This window comes from Lagenorhynchus albirostris, chromosome 19 (genome assembly GCF_949774975.1).
Source record: "Lagenorhynchus albirostris chromosome 19, mLagAlb1.1, whole genome shotgun sequence".
In the NCBI taxonomy this organism is placed as follows: domain Eukaryota; kingdom Metazoa; phylum Chordata; class Mammalia; order Artiodactyla; family Delphinidae; genus Lagenorhynchus; species Lagenorhynchus albirostris.
In genome coordinates, this window is record NC_083113.1 from 6,395,258 (window position 1) to 6,410,844 (window position 15,587).

A 15,587-nucleotide genomic window follows, 5' to 3' on the forward strand; every position below is an offset into this window, starting at 1 on the left:
TTCCTGGACTTGCGTGATTTCCACGCTCTGTCTTCCAGCTCACTGATCCATTCTTCTGCCTCGTTTAGCCTATTATTGATTTCCTCTATTGTATTTTTCATTTCAGTATTTCTTCAATTCTGTTTTGGGGTTACTTTGTTAAAAAGCCTCATTTTGGGCTTCCCTGGTGGCCCAGTGGTTGAGAGTCTGCCTGCCGATGCAGGGTACACGGGTTTGTGCCCCGGTCCGGGAGGATCCCACATGCCGCGGAGCGGCTGGGCCCGTGAGCCATGGCCACTGAGCCTGTGCGTCCGGAGCCTGTGCTCCGCAACGGGAGAGGCCACAACAGTGAGAGGCCCGCGTACCGCAAAAAAACCAAAAAACAAAAAATCCCCCCAAAAAACAAAAGCCTCATTTTTCATTCTGTGCATCCATTCTCCTCCTGAATTGTTTGATCGTTTTTCCGATCCTTACTCTGAGTTCTTCCTCGGGTAGATTGTGTATCTCCACGTCAGTTCTTCTTCTGGGTTTTTGTCTTCTTTCTTCGTCTGAAACATTCCTCTGTTGCTTCATTTTGCCTAATTTGCTATTTGTATTTTTATGTATGTGGTAGGTTTGTTACCTTTCTTGATCTTGGAGAAGTGGTCTTGGTAGAAGATGTCCTGTGCATCTCAGCAGTGTACTCCCCCTCATGTCACCCAAGGGCCAGAAGCCAGGTGGTCCCAGGGTTAGTGTCTGGACTGTATCTGTGGACTGTGTCTGCAGGTTGTATGACTGTAGTTTTCTTGCTTCTGGTGTCTGTGCCCTGGTTGGTGAGGCTGGTCTAGAGGCTTCTGCCTGTCCACTGTTGGTTGGACCTGGATCTTGGCCCTTTGGTGGGCAGGTTTATGTCTAGATGGGTGGGGCTGTGTCAACTGAGACGATCGGTAGTGTTTTTTTTTTTTTTTTTGGTTCATTCTCCTTTTGTATTTTCCATTGAAAGATTTTTATATGTGGAACCTTCCTTACATTTCAATAATATATTCCCTTTAGTCATGGTATGTAAACTTTTAATGTGACTTTGATTTTAATTTACTATTTTTTTGTTTTTGTTTTTATTTTATTTTTAGTTGTGCAACGAGGAATGCGGTATCTTAGTTCCATGACCAGGGATGGTACCCACGTCCCCTTCAGTGGAAGCACAGGGCCCTACCCACTGGGTGGCCAGGGAATTCCCTGAGTTTACTGTTGTTTTATTGATGATTTTTTGCGTCGTCATTTGTTAGGGATTTTGCTGTGTGGTTTTCTTGTAGTGTCACCATCTGACTTTGTATTAGAATAATTCTGGACTCACAGAGTTTGGAACTGTTCCCTTTTCTTCAATATATTGGGGAAGAGTTTAAGGAAGGGAGGTCTTAATTGTTTTTAAATGTTGGGTGGTGTTCTGCAGTGAAGCTCTCCGACTTTTCTTTGTTGTATGATTTTTGAATAGTGATTCAGTCTCCTTACAATGTGTAGGTTTGTTCGGATTTAAATTTTTTTCATGGTTCTGTCTGGTAGATTTTGTTTCTCTAGGAATTTATCTATTTTAGGTTAGCCAATATTTTAAAAAAATTATTTATTTTTGGCTGCATTACGTCTTTGTTGCTGCAGGTGGTTTTTCTCTAGTTGCGGCGAGTGGGGACTCCCCTTTGTTTTGGTGTGCGGGCTTCTCACTGCGGTGGCTTCTCTTGTTGCGGAGCACGGGCTCTAGGTGCATGGGCTTCAGTAGTTGTGGCATACAGGCTCCGTAGTTGTGACTCGTGGGCTCCAGAGCGCAGGCTCAGTAGTGGTGGCACGCGGGCTTAGTTACTCCTTGGCATGTGGGATCTTCTGGGACCAGTGATCAAACCTGTGTCCCCTGCATTGGCAGGTGGATTCTTAACCACTGTACCATCAGGGAAGTCCCTAGGTTAGCCAATATTTAGACATAGAATTGTCTAAGTATTTTCTTCTAAATTAAAAAAAATTTTTTTTTGTAGTGTCAGTTGTAATCTTTTATAATGTTCTCTCTTTCATTTCTGATTCGGTAATTTGAGTCTTCTCGCTCTCTTTTTTAAATCTAGGTAAGGATTTGTCCATTTTGTTCTATTTTTCAAAGAACTGTTGTGTTGTCTTTTTCTGTAGTTTTATTCTCTTTCATTTGTCTGATCCTTTTTCCTACCTTCTGCTAGCTTAGGCATATTTTGATCTTCTAAGATCTTTTTACTTTGTTCTTTTTCAAAAAAAGGAATTTTTTATTCACAATGTAAATTCACAAGGGAATTCATTACAAGTGTGGAATAGGATAAGTATTTTAAAGAGCAATGCAGTTCTCATCAACAGAAAAGAATTTCCCCCCCCATTTCGCTTTCTCTTTAGTTTGCAACCATAATTTCATATAGATAAAATAAACTTACTGTCATAATCGTTTCACAGTATGTATAAGTTCATTATGCTCTACACCTTAAACCTAGAGTGATGTATGTCATTGTATAAAGAGTTGTTTATACAACTCATGTTACTGTGTAAATAGTTGGTTTTAAAAAGGCAAATAATTAAAACACGTTGGACAAAACAAAGAATAATGCCGTTTATAACAATTTAAAAATATGTATTGCTGTTTTTAAGGCAATGGTTAGTGACCTAAATGATCACATGCCTTAGTCCTCCAGTCTCAGACTCCAGGTCCTGTCCCTGAGTTTCTGAAACTGAGTAGTATGTTGAATTTGACCTTCTGCATTAATAGGGAATAGAAACGGAAAAGCTATTTTATAGGGTGTCAGTAGGGAATAGATCATTCTACCCAGAGAGAGTTTTGTATTTATAATAGAGACTAGTCCCCATTATTTCTTTTTAAAAAAATTTATTTATTTTGGGCTGCGTCGGGTCTTAGTAGTGACATACGGGATCTTTATTGCCACATACAGGCTTCTCTCTAGTTGTGGCCCGTGGGTTCCATGGCGGGTGGGTTCTGTAGCTTGTGGTTCTCGGGCCCCAGTTGAGTCGCGCGAGCCGGTAGTTGTGGAGTGCGGGCTTAGTTGCCCCACAGGATGTGGGATCTTAGTTCCCTGACCGGGAACCGAACCTGGGTCCCCTGCATTGCAAGCCGGATTCTTTGTCACTGTACCACCAGGGAAGTCACGGCATTCTTATTTCTTAAAGTTACTTAAATTAATTCCCATTTAGGAAATGTTCCTGGATCCAACCGATGATCCATGTCAACCCCTCCCTCTGCTCCAGGAGACTCAGGTTTCCAGATCACTGAATTGCTTCCGCCTCACTAGCAGGATGTCAGAACAACCTGAGGGCAAAAATAGCTTTTTATTTAAACTCTTTTAGTCTTAAGAGGAAACATCTAGGCTTCAGACGTAATTGGCCCACACAGCCGTAACCTTTTACCCGCAAACTCTTGCAGAGAGTAACTTAAACCGGCCAAGGTACTGGAAGCACCAACCCCTCTCTGCTCCCAGTTCCTCCCTCCGGCGCTCAGTGAGCACACCTGGGTGCTCTATTCGCCCCGCCCCTCACTGGCAGGGCCCTGCCCAGCCCCCGCCCCGGAAGCCTCGCCTCTAACTCCAGAAACCCATTCCTAAGGAGCGAAGGTCACGGAGCGGAGCGTAAGTGTCTTCTTTCTAGCCTAAGTCTGTACTGCGCGGTACCGCTCTACCCCGTCCTTGGGGTGTGGGAGTTTCTAGGGACTTTAAATCCCAGCATCCGGCCCTACGCCCCAGTAAATCCAGACGTCGCCCTTACGGGTCGGGTATTTTTTCCCTGGGTTTGAAGTCTCGCAGAGGCCAGTCTTCTGACTCTTCTGCCTCTGGTCCATGTAGACACCGCTTTTCGCAACATTTTCCTGCTTATAACGTGTTACTTTCCCGGCCTCCCTTGTGAAGTCCTCTTCCGCGAGGTGGATGCGCGACCCTCAGTCTCGCCCTCTCGGCCCCTGGAGGGCAGCGCCGGTCGTCCCGCTCCCGGACAGCCCGCGTCCCTTCCCCGGTCCTGGGATTCTGGAGAGCCCGCCCCTCTCCGGAGACCCCCTCCGTCCCAGCCCCTCTGTCCTCGCGTCCTCCTCAGGCCGGTCCTTCTGCTTCGCAGGCCTCTCCTTCGTAGTCAGCCCTTCCCCGCACCCCGCGTAGGGGGAGGTGACCTGGGCCAGACGCGGGAACACCCAGTGTAGTTACTTCCCCAATTCCACCCCGTTAGAAAATATTCCCTTCTGGTAGATGGGCATTTCATACGTGAGTGAATGGAATCAGGAAAAGCAGAGACAGAGAGGCTGAGATCGAAGTAGAAAAACTGAGGAGAAAAGAATGAGGGAGAACCAGTGGGAACATAGGGTGGCTGAAGGACGTGCAAAGAGATAGTTAAATGAAAGTGATTAAGTCTTGAAAGTAGCAGGTGAATATAATGGAGAAAGAACTTAAGTCGGATCTGCAGAGATTGCAGGGCAACATAAGAAAGGGGACCTGGATCGGTCTTAGAAGGGGATAACAATGGAGTCACTTCACACAGAGTAGGGGGAGATGATAAAAGAGTTGGAACCTTGGCCTCCAGAGCATCATGGTGCTGGGAGAAAAACCGGACAAAGGGTGACAAGAAGAGCAGAGGAAGAGAGAGAGCAGGAAGGAAGCACAGCCACCTGGGGTGCCCGAGAGTGGGGAGGAAGGTAGAGTAACAGAGACGGAAGGAGTGTAACTGGAGGCATGGTGTAACCGCAGAGATGGGGGAAGAAAGAAGTATATAGAGATTTAGGACAGTCATACAGGTTGAGGAGAAGGACCATCCAGAGGGGGAACAGTTTGCAGAGCGGGGCAGGACAGGTGTGAGGGAAGAAATGGAGAGGAAGGACAGGAACAGGAAAGAAGAGGAAAAGAAAAAGAGAAACAAAGGCAGAAACGAAATAGGGAGACAGATAAACAGACTAAAATGGAAACACCTAATAGTGCAGATGGAGGGGGAAGGTGGATCCAGATGGGTGGTGAGTTGTTTGGATGTGGATGATTATGTTGTGATAATATTGATTTGAGTCTTTAGAATCTAATGTATTTAACATTTGTTTAAATTATACAGGTGAGGATGAGAATTGCACAACTCCTGCCTATAAGGCCTGTGCATTTTGTAATTATTTGTATCAGAAGAAAACTTCCATTTGCAAACCCTGTTGAGCAGAGAGGCAATGACTTGATTCACTTAGATGTGGGTCACCCCCTTCCCTTTTCCTGGTGTGGAGTAGAGCTCAGGGGAGAAAAGTGGAGCAAGAAAAGACTGACTGTGTCACTACATGGTGCCTTTTAAAGGAACATTGAAAGTGTGTTTTGTAATGGATTTACGTTTCTTTTTGTTTCTTTACATTTAATTCTTTTGTAGCTTGAAATAAATCTTAGTTCATTCAATTTCTTTGTTCCTCTGAATAATTTTTAACTTCTGAAAGAAGCTTTGCTGGCCTCCAATATTCTATACATGTCATTCATTGCATCTTTAAGAAGGAGCTATGTAATTTCCGCATTTAGGGGATTTTCCTGTTTTCCTTATGCTTTCTGTTTGTAGTTTTATTTCATTGTGGTTAGAGAAGATACTTTTTTTTTTTTTTTTGGTCTTGTCGGGTCATACTTCTGTGACCAGGGATCGAACCTGTGCCCTTGGCAGTGATCGTGTGGAGTCCTAACCACTGGACCTACCACCAGGGAATTACCATAGCCTCAGTTTTGTTTTTTCAAAATGTTGATACCGGTCTTCTGGATTAAAAATAATAAATTATTGCTTTTAAAAATTTGTTTCGAATTTATCCCTGGCCTGAGTGACTTAGTGACTCTGAGTCCCCCCATTCCTGAGGGCTGAGATCTGGGCTGAGGGGCTCTGCTCTGTGTGGGGATGGATCAGGGCTGGTCTGTGACCTGAAGGGGATCGTCGGGTCCAGCTGAGGTGCCCGCTGCTGCTGGGTACGTGAGGGCCTCACCAGGAGGGGAGAGTGACTTGGTTTTTTGTTTGTTTTGTTTGTTTTTGGCCTTGCCACATCGTTTTCGGGATCTCAGTTCCGTGACCAGGGATTGAACCTGGGCCACAGCAGTGAGAGCCTAGATTCCTAACCACTAGGCCATGAGGGAAGTCCCAGGGAAGCGTGATGTGAAGGAAAGTGTGGGAAACTTCACCTATTGGTCTCTGTGTGGGAGTTTACTGTCCTGAGTCCCTCCTGGGACAGTGGGCAGCAGAGGACTGTCTGTTCCACATGCTGAGGTCTTCCCTGTGTGTGTGGTTGTGACTCAAGAAAGGGGGTGTATTGATTCTAAGCATTAAACAGTATCTTTCAAACTTTCAAGATTGACTGCTAAAGAATCATGTTGCCTAAGGAGTATGCCCGGAAGAGGAGGAAGAGGAAAGAACTGGAGTTTGGAATGGCTCTTTCTCAGGTAAAGTCATATTCTCAGTTGATTATTTCATCTTATTTCTTGAAATGCCATTCTTTGGACTCACTAATCTTCTCTGACTCTGAAGTATCCTGCCTGACACCTGTACATCACAGTCACCCAGGGCCTTCCCTCAGGGCCTGTCGTGTCCACTTGGATTCCATCTCCACACAATCCTGTGACCTGGATCTGGAACTTGTGAAGTTTCTCTGCTGGGCATAGTCCTGGGCAGGGCTTCACACCCATGGATGGGTCAATGCTGTTGGGCACCAGGGATTGTAAAGGGGCCCCATCTGAATGCACTGTCCTCTCTTTACAAAACAGAATGAAGAAGCTACACGTGGAAGGCAGATATTAATATGCAGAAATGCCTGGTAAGTTCTGGAAGAGACCAATAAGGAGAAATTTGTTCTGAGTTTTTATAATACATTCTCAGCTAAATGACTCTGTCACTGATTTCAACATCTTCATGGTTGGGAATGGAATGGAAAGTTCAGAAATAGACATCAGTGATAAGAGGGTGTTTTATTCCATTATCCATTTTAAGCTATGAAATCAACCTAAATTGTTGAGATTTGGAAGTTCTTGGAATCAGTTTTGATACCTCCATTCTTCAGTTTTTTGTCTTTTCACTGTGTTGGTTGCGTCCTTTGACACATAGAAGGTTTTACCTTTGATGTAGGTAAGGTTTCAGCTTCATTCTTTTGCAGGGAGGTATCCAGTTTCCCAGCAGCATTTGTTATTGAGACTGTCTTATTTTCATTTTGTAGTCTTAGCACCTTTATGAATACATTTTACATATATGCAAAGGATTATTTCTGAGCATTCTTTTGTGTGCATTTGGTTTATGTATCTGTGTTTATACCAATACCACACCATCTCGATAGCTTTGTGATATGTTTTGAAATCTAAAAAAGGGAGGTCCCCATCTTTCTTCTTATTCAAGAGACTTTGGGCTATTTGTGATTTTTTGAAATTCTCTCTATTTGAAATTCTCTCTATTTTTTGAAATTCTCTCTATATTTTTGAAATTCTCTCTATATTTTGAAATTTTTTGAAATTCTCTCTATATTTTTGAAATTCTATTTTTTGAAATTCTCTCTATTTGAAATTCTCTATTCTTTTTTAGCATGATTTTTTCTGTTTCTTCAAAAATTGCCATGGGAATTTTGATAATCATTCCATTGAATCTGTAGCACACTTTGGGTAGCTGGGATACTTTAAGAGTATTAAGTCTTCTCGTCCATGAATGACTATTTATTTGTATCTTTTTAAATTTCTTTTAGCACTGTTAAGTAGTTTTCAGTGTATACTTCTTTCACTTTCTTGGCGAATTTATTCCTAAATATTGATATTTCATTTGTTTTTAATGCTATAATAAATAAGATTGTTTTCTAATTTTCCTTTGATACTGTTCATTGTGTATAGAAACGCAACTGAAAGTTTTTGCATGTTGGTTTTGTATACTGCAATTTTTCAAAACATGTATTTTGATATAGCAGTTTTCTTGTCAAAAAGTTATGGCTTCTTCATATCAAACCTGGTCTAGGAAAGAAGATAATTTTACTTCTTTTTCAATTTGGATTACTTTGATTTCTTTTTCTTGTCTAATTGCTCTGGCTAGGGGTTTCAGTACTTTGTTGAAGAGTAGTGCAGAAAGTATGCATCCTTGCCTTCCTCCTGATCTCAGAGGAAAAGCTTTCAGTCTTTCATGTTTGGGTGTGACTTTAGCTGTGCTCTTTTCATAAATGGTGTTTATTATGTTGAGATAATTACTGTTTCTAGTTTGTTGAGTGTTTGTCTTTTTTTTTTTAATATTTATGTTTATTTATTTATTTGGCTGCCCTGGGTCTTAGTGGCAGATCCCGATCTTCCATCTTCATTGTGGCATGGGAGATCTAGTTCCCTGACCAGGGATTGAACCTGGGCCCCCTGTATTGGGAGTGCGGAGTTGTAGCCACTGGACTTGGACCACCAGGGAAGTCCTAAGTGTTTATATCTTGAAAGTTTGTTGCATTTTGTCAAATGCTTTTTTCTGCAGTAACTGAGATGATCCTTTGTGACATTTTTTTTTTTTTTTTTTTTTGTGTTATGCGGGCCTCTCACTGCTGTGGCCTCTCCCGCCACGGAGCACAGGCTCCGGATGCGCAGGCTCAGTGCCCACGGCTCACGGGCCCAGCCGTTCCGCGGCATGTGGGATCCTCCCGGACCGGGGCCCAAACCCGCGTCCCCTGCATTGGCAGGCGTACGCTCAGCCACTGCGCCACCAGGGAAGTCCTGCGCCACCAGGGAAGCCCCCTTTGTGACATTCTTTCCTTTATTTTGTTGATGTGGTGTACCACATAATTGATTTTTGTATGTTGAGTCCTCCTTACCCCTTATAGTGATATAAATAAAATCCACTTGATCATGATGTCAGGTCTTTTTAATGTGGTGTTGAATTTGGTTTGCTGATGTTTTGTTAAAGATTTTGTAGCAATATTCATCGGGGATATTGATTTCTAGTTTTCCTTTCTTCTGTTTTTGTCTGGGTTTGGTGTCAGAATCATGATGGCTCCATACGTTGAGTTTGTGAGTGTTCCCTCTTCAACTCTAACATTTTTAGCAAGATTAGTGGTAATTCTTCTGTAAATGTTTGGTAGAATTGGGTCCTGGGTTTTTTTTGTTTGAAGTTTTTGATTACTGCTTGAATGTCTTTAGTTATAATTGGGTTCAAATTTTTTTTATTTCTTAAGGATTAAGATTTAGTAGGTTATATGTTTCTAAGAATTTACCTGTATCTTCTCCATTCTATAATTTGTAGGCATTATTGTTCATAATACTCTTTTATAATCCTTTAAAAAATTTCTTTGACATTATTTGCAATCTCTCCACTTTAGTTTCTGTTTTCAGTTATATGAATCTTTTTTCTTAGTCCAGCTAAGTGTTTTTCCATTGAATTTTTCAAAACGCCAACACTACTTTGCTTTTATATTTTTCTGCTTTGTATTTTATTAATCTCTGGTCTAATCTTTATGATTTACCTCTTTCCTCTTGCTAAATTTGGGTTCAGTTTGATTTTTTTCCCCCTACTTCATAGAGGTATAAAAATAGATTTCTGGTTTGAGATCTTTTCTTTTTCTTATTTTAAGCATTTAGATTTCCTTTTTAGTACTGCCTAAACTGTGTGTTCAAAATTTTGGTATGTTGTATTTTCATTTTCAGCCCAATATTTAAAAATTCTCTTGTGATTTGTTCCTTGACCCATTGGTGCTTTAAGAATGAGTTGTTTAGGGAATTCCCAGGCAATGCGGTGGTTAGTGCTCCACACTTTCACTGCTTAGGGCCTGGGTTTGATCCCTGGATGGAGAACTAAAATCTCACAAATGGCGTGGTGTAGCCAAAAAGGAAAGAATGAATGAATGAATGAATGAATAAAATATTTCAACTTAAAAAAAAAGAATGAGTTGTTTAATTTCCACAATTTGGGGAATTTTCTTTTTTCTTCTGCTGTTTATTTTTAGTTTTATTTTATTATGATAGAGAACATACTTTTTATGATCTCAATCTCTTAACATTATTAAGATTTGCTTTTTGCCTTAATACATGGTCTGTTGTGGAGAATGTTCCATGTGTGCTTGAGAAGCATGTTTGTGCTGCTCTTGTTGGGTGGAGTGATCTGTACATGTCTGTTATGTCTACTTGGCCTACAGTGTTGTTCAAGTCCTCTGTTTCCTTGTTGATGTTCTCTTTGGTTCCATCCATAAGTAAACATGAGCCATTGAAGTCTCATACTATTCTTGTGCTGTTTCTCTCTTCATTTCTGTTAATGTTTGCTTCCGTTTTCTTGGAGATCTAATGTTATACCTGTATATTGTTTTTGTTTTATCTTTTTGATAAATTGACTTTTATCATTGTATAATGTTTTTTGTGTTTTTATTTTTTTCTGGTATTATGGAGTCACCCCTGCTCTCTTTAGGATGGAATATCTTTTCCATCCTTTCACTTTTCACCTTTCCGTGTCTTTAGATGTGTGAATGTTCACAGTTTTAAATCTCTGATATGCTCTCTCTGTGGCTCTCGCTCTCACTCTCGGTTTTCCTCCTGTTACTTCCTCTAGTGGTCCCTGCTCAGGAAACCTGTACAGTGGTGAAAGGCAGGAACCCTGGCCAGCCCGCTTCACTGCACTGTAACTTCAGAGGGAATGCATCAAGTATTTCCTTTTCATCATGACGTTTGTTTGAAATGTGTTTTTTAATAATAATTTTTTTCCACATTCTTTTTTTCATGATTTTTAATTCTCCAAGAAGTTTATAACTTCACTGTTGTGATAAACTTTTTCTTAATCTGTGAAAATAATGTAGAATACTACTATTCTAATTTTGAATCGATTTTTAAAAAAATAATTAATTTATGGCTGCGTTGGGTCTTTGTTGCTGCGTGTGGGCTTTCTCTAGTTGCGGCGAGCAGGGGCTACTCTTCGTTGTGGTGCATGGGCTTCTCATTGCAGTGGCTTCTCTTGTTGCGGAGCACGGGCTCTAGGTGCGTGGGCTTCAGTAGTTGTGGCATGCGGGCTCAGGAGCTGTGGCTCGCAGGCTCTAGAGCGCAGGCTCAATAGTTGTGGCTCACAGACTTAGTTGCTCCGCGGCATGTGGGATCTTCCCGGACCAGGGCTCGAACCTGTGTCCCCTCCATTTGGCAGGCAGATTCTCAACCATTGTCCCACCAGGGAAGTCCCAAATCAATGTTTTATTATTAGAAAAAACAAGGAAACTGTTGGCCTGTTGTTAATGCCCAAGTATGTAAATTTTAATGGCTGAAGTTGTATTTATATTTTTGAATATAATTATTGAGATTGGAGTTAAAGTATTTTTTTTTATGATCATACCATTTTTCTTTTAGTAGCCTATTATGGAATCATGTTGACAAACTAAATTCAGTACAGTTGATACATTTTCATTGTCTGAAAGATGCTGAAATACCCGTGAATAAAAGGGTGATTAAAAAATTGAAAATATGTCAGGAAACAACTATCATTTCAGTAATTTAGTGTGGACATGTGTGTGCATAAGTTCATGGATGTGCACGGCATCCCTGGTTTAGATAAACAACATGATTTTAAAACTATGTATTACATCTTTTGTAGTCGAAATTATATCTTCAGTATACTCAGTGGCCTTGAATTTTTTCTATGCTATCATGTTAATGGTTTAAATTGTAGTAAGATTACTAAAAGTTTTAATATATGTGTGTGCGTGCCCACATTTATAATGGCCTTTCATGCTTTTCTGCATTCACCTTGGACTTTTTTCAGGTTTTCTCAGGTATCCCTCTGTGTGTCCTTTTAATGCTCTCTGTTACTTATCTGTTTGATTTTTAAGTTTCAGTCTCAGAGCCCAACCCTCTGAGGTTAGGTGCTTGCTGTGTCATTTGTTAACTTCTTGACCTGAGTCAAGTTTCTCAGAGGGTCTCTGACACAGTTTTTTCTTCTGTAAGATGGGAGCAGATCTTTCTCTAATGAGCTATTACATTGATGATATGTTCATACCCGTAAAGCACTTTATAGAGTAATGTTTAGATTAATATTACAGTAATTTAGAGTAATAAGAAGTGTTCCAGGGACTTTCCTGGTGGTCCAGTGCTTAAGAATCCTCCTTCCAATGCAGGGGATGCGGGTTCGATCCCAGGTCAGGGAACTAAGATCCCCCATGCCAGAGGACAACTGAGCCCCTGCGCCACAACTAGAGAGAATCCCGTGCGCTGCCCTGAAGAGCCACACGCTGCAATGAAAGATCCTGCATGCCACAACAAAGATCCCACTTGCCCCAACTAAGACCCGACGCAGACAAATAAATAAAATAAATTAATTAAAAAAGAAAAGTATTTCCAAACTTTTAATCATTGTTGTTATAATCATCATAATTGAAGATTTTGACTTTTCTCTAGAGCCATTGTGGGCTTTGTCTCTCTCAAGACGCCACTCAGACTGCAACTCATCAAGATATTGACTTTCAGTTACTGTGTAGAACATAATACCAAACACATCTGGATAGACAACCCATTTTTGAGTTTTATTTATAGATGTTTCATGGATTTTCCACAAAGGTGAAACACCCTTAGTAATTGGAAGATATCATAATCTCTTATGAAAAAGCGTAAGAAGTTAAAATTAGAGGCACATGATGTCTCCCAATACTTCTACGTGGACCTGGTAGAACATACACTTCAACCAAGTCAATCCTTACCCCTTACTCCTCTTTTCCTTTTGTATGAAGATGTGAACTCTCCTCATGGCCCCTTGGTGAAAATATATTTTCATTTCAGGAACGGTTGACTTTCGAGGATGTGGCCATCGAATTCACTCAGGAGGAGTGGGAATGCTTGGACCCTGCTCAGAGGGCCTTGTACAGGGACGTGATGGTGGAGACCTACAGGAACCTGATCTCCCTGGGTGAGGATAACTTCCCTCCACAGCTGGGCTTTGCCTTTGCATCTTCCCCCTGTGCCTCTTGGGAGGCCCTGTTTCCTTTGATCTGAAAAGCCTGTGGACTCAGACATGAAGTACCATCATGCGTTTAAACTGACCCTTTCTTTGGATAATCTGTCCATTTCATGTTACATCAGGAGTTGTTCCAGAGCTTAATTATGTATAAAGCTCAATGGCAAACTTTAAATGAATACCCAATTTCCCATTTTCTACCTTTTGGCTTTTGACTTAGTGTTTCTAGGAAGAGAGCTCAATATTTGCATATTATATACTGTTCCTGATGCGTTTAGAAGGAGGCAGTGGATGAATTTGTGAAATATTTTTCCTGACCCACCTGTAATGTCCTCACTCCTTAGTTGAAGAAAGAGCTGTGATTTTCGGAAAACCGTAGCACTTTACATTTTTTGTTCCGATAATCAGGCAGTTCTGTTTTTGATCTGAATATTATCTCCCTTTTGGAGCAAGAGAAAGAGCCCTGGACTGTGATGTGTGATGTGAAAAGACCCAAAAACCAAATGGGTGGGAATGTGTGAGAAGTGTGAACACAGATGGGCTCTCATAAGGGCAGAGAGGAAGCCACAACATTAATAGAGTTTGGGAAACTTTTCTCACGGTGGAGAGTTTTTTTTTGGGAAAACAGAAGTTCATTTATTGAAAAGTCTCAGAGGGTGTTTTTCATCTCCTGGAGTTATCACCCTGTCCTTCATCATGGAAAATGCTTTCTTTTACCCTGCAGTGGTGCTGCAGCTCCACAAGAGACAAAAGCAAGGTCTTTATCATGACCCACAACACTCCTCATCTGGCTTTTGTGAACTGGGTTTTGCTTGACTTTGAGGAGCATGAGGTGGGCTGTTTTAAAGGGGTCTCTTGCCCCTTCATGTCTCCTTCTGGTCTTGATTCCCCTGGATGCTCAGTTCTTAGTCCCTGTAGATCAGAGCTGATGCCTCTGGAGTCCCACCCCTGAGCCCATCCCGGTTTGATCAGAGTTGCTGTACTTGGAAGAAGTAATCAGAAGATGTGGAAACACTGGCTGCTCTGTATTCCACGTGGCCCCTCGGCACCTGCTGTAGCTGTCTCAGGTCCTCTCTGCTGGTTTAGATCCCTCAGCCGTTTCTTCTGTTCAGGGGTGTGTGGAACAGCTAGGTGGATTGGATCTTCTGTGCTTGTACTTAGGAAAACTGTAAGCACCGTGGATGGAGAGATCCTCTTTTTGATCCTAAATACTACCAGGAGACCAGTGGTGAATCTGTCTAGCTCTTAGCTTGGCATCTGTGGATTGAGCACATGGTCCCGTCTCAAGATCCTTGAATGTCTGACCCTCACATGTTGCATTGTTTTTTGCTCCTGTACTGCTCTGCTTAGTCTGGGAATGTCGACTCTTCCTGATTTTACATTCTGCTTAGTTTGTATGATTTTATCTCTTAAATTCCTTTGCAGTATAGTCCTAAGGTCTGAAATTTTATCTGGTTTCTTTGCTCTGATAATGTACGCATGTGTAATAGGGAACTTGTGGTGGATTCTCTGTGGAGTGTGTTTGCTGGTTACCAGAAAACATTTAATGGAGACACTTCCCTCATGTTGTAATATTTTCCTCCTCCGTTCAGAGTCACCACTTGAAGCTACTCATTGGAGTGGTCAGCACGTTTGGGGACACGAGGTAGAAAGTATCACGAGAGCCTGTCTGATAAGTCTTTCCAGGTGTTTTTCTGGCTTTGGGGACTGTCACAAAAGCCTGTCTCAAGGGCACTACGACAATATTGTTCACATATACCAACGGTCATACATTTTAGCCTCTGTAAATGGTGTAGAAATTTATCCCAGGATGCTAAATATGAACTGATCTGTTGTTGATGCCACATTTTTCGTTGCCTGTGTGCCATTGTTCATTTACCTCAACAGCTAATATTGAAGAATCTTAATGAGGGAGCTTATGAAGTGGAATGATACTTTCAGTGATGAAGCATCATTTGTTTTTTTTAAGACAGTGGTACTTTCATTTTGTATATTCATATGCATTATACATGATTCTTATTTGTATTTATTATTAAGTTCATACATTTTGTGTTAATCTTCGTGTTTTTGTTTTTATGTTTGCAGTGTGGGTTGGTTGATTGGGGAAGGCCCCCCCGCCCCGCCATGGTAGAATTGATCAGTCCCTTTTAGAGTTCTTTATGTATTCTAGATGTTAATCTGTTATCAAATATATAATTTGCAAATATTTTCTCTTATACCATAGAGTCTTTTCACTTAGAGCATGCTTTAATTCACAGTATTTTATAATTTTGATATAGTCCAATTTATCTGTTTTTCTTTCGTGGGCTGTGTTTTTTAGTGTTATCTGATAAGTCCTTGGTGAATCCAATGTCAAGAAACATTCCTTGTATGATTACTTCTAGTAGTTTCATACACTTGGGAGTTAGGTTTAGCTTTTTGAACCATCTTGAGTTAATTCTTTTCTGTCGTGTAAGACAGTGGTGCAACTAAATACTTTTGTTAGTGGGTTTCCAGTTTTCTCAACACCTTTTGTTCAGTAGACTGCCCTTCTCCCATTGAATGGTCCTGACACCCTTGTGGAGCACCAGTTTAGCATATACACAAGTTTTTTTTTCTGATGTCTCTGTTCTGTTTCAAGGATCCCTCTCTCTGTCTTGATGCCAGTACCACATTGTCTTGGTAAGTTTAGCTTTGGAAGAAGTTTTGAAATAAGTGTGAGACCTTCAACTTTGTTTTTTTTCAAG

The 15,587-nt window shown here is 41.2% G+C and overlaps 2 protein-coding genes and 1 pseudogene across 3 annotated transcripts in view; 2 read left to right on the top strand and 1 right to left on the bottom strand.

Annotated features, from left to right (window-relative positions):
* Nucleotides 1-15,587, bottom strand: part of LOC132509835 (zinc finger protein 525-like) — a 293,110-nt gene that overhangs the window by 182,709 nt on the left and 94,814 nt on the right. The window lies entirely within an intron of this gene.
* The window catches only part of LOC132509785 (zinc finger protein 160-like), a 186,542-nt gene that overhangs the window by 106,105 nt on the left and 64,850 nt on the right, over nucleotides 1-15,587 (top strand). The window lies entirely within an intron of this gene.
* The window catches only part of LOC132510139 (zinc finger protein 880-like), a 29,372-nt pseudogene that overhangs the window by 8,197 nt on the left and 5,588 nt on the right, over nucleotides 1-15,587 (top strand).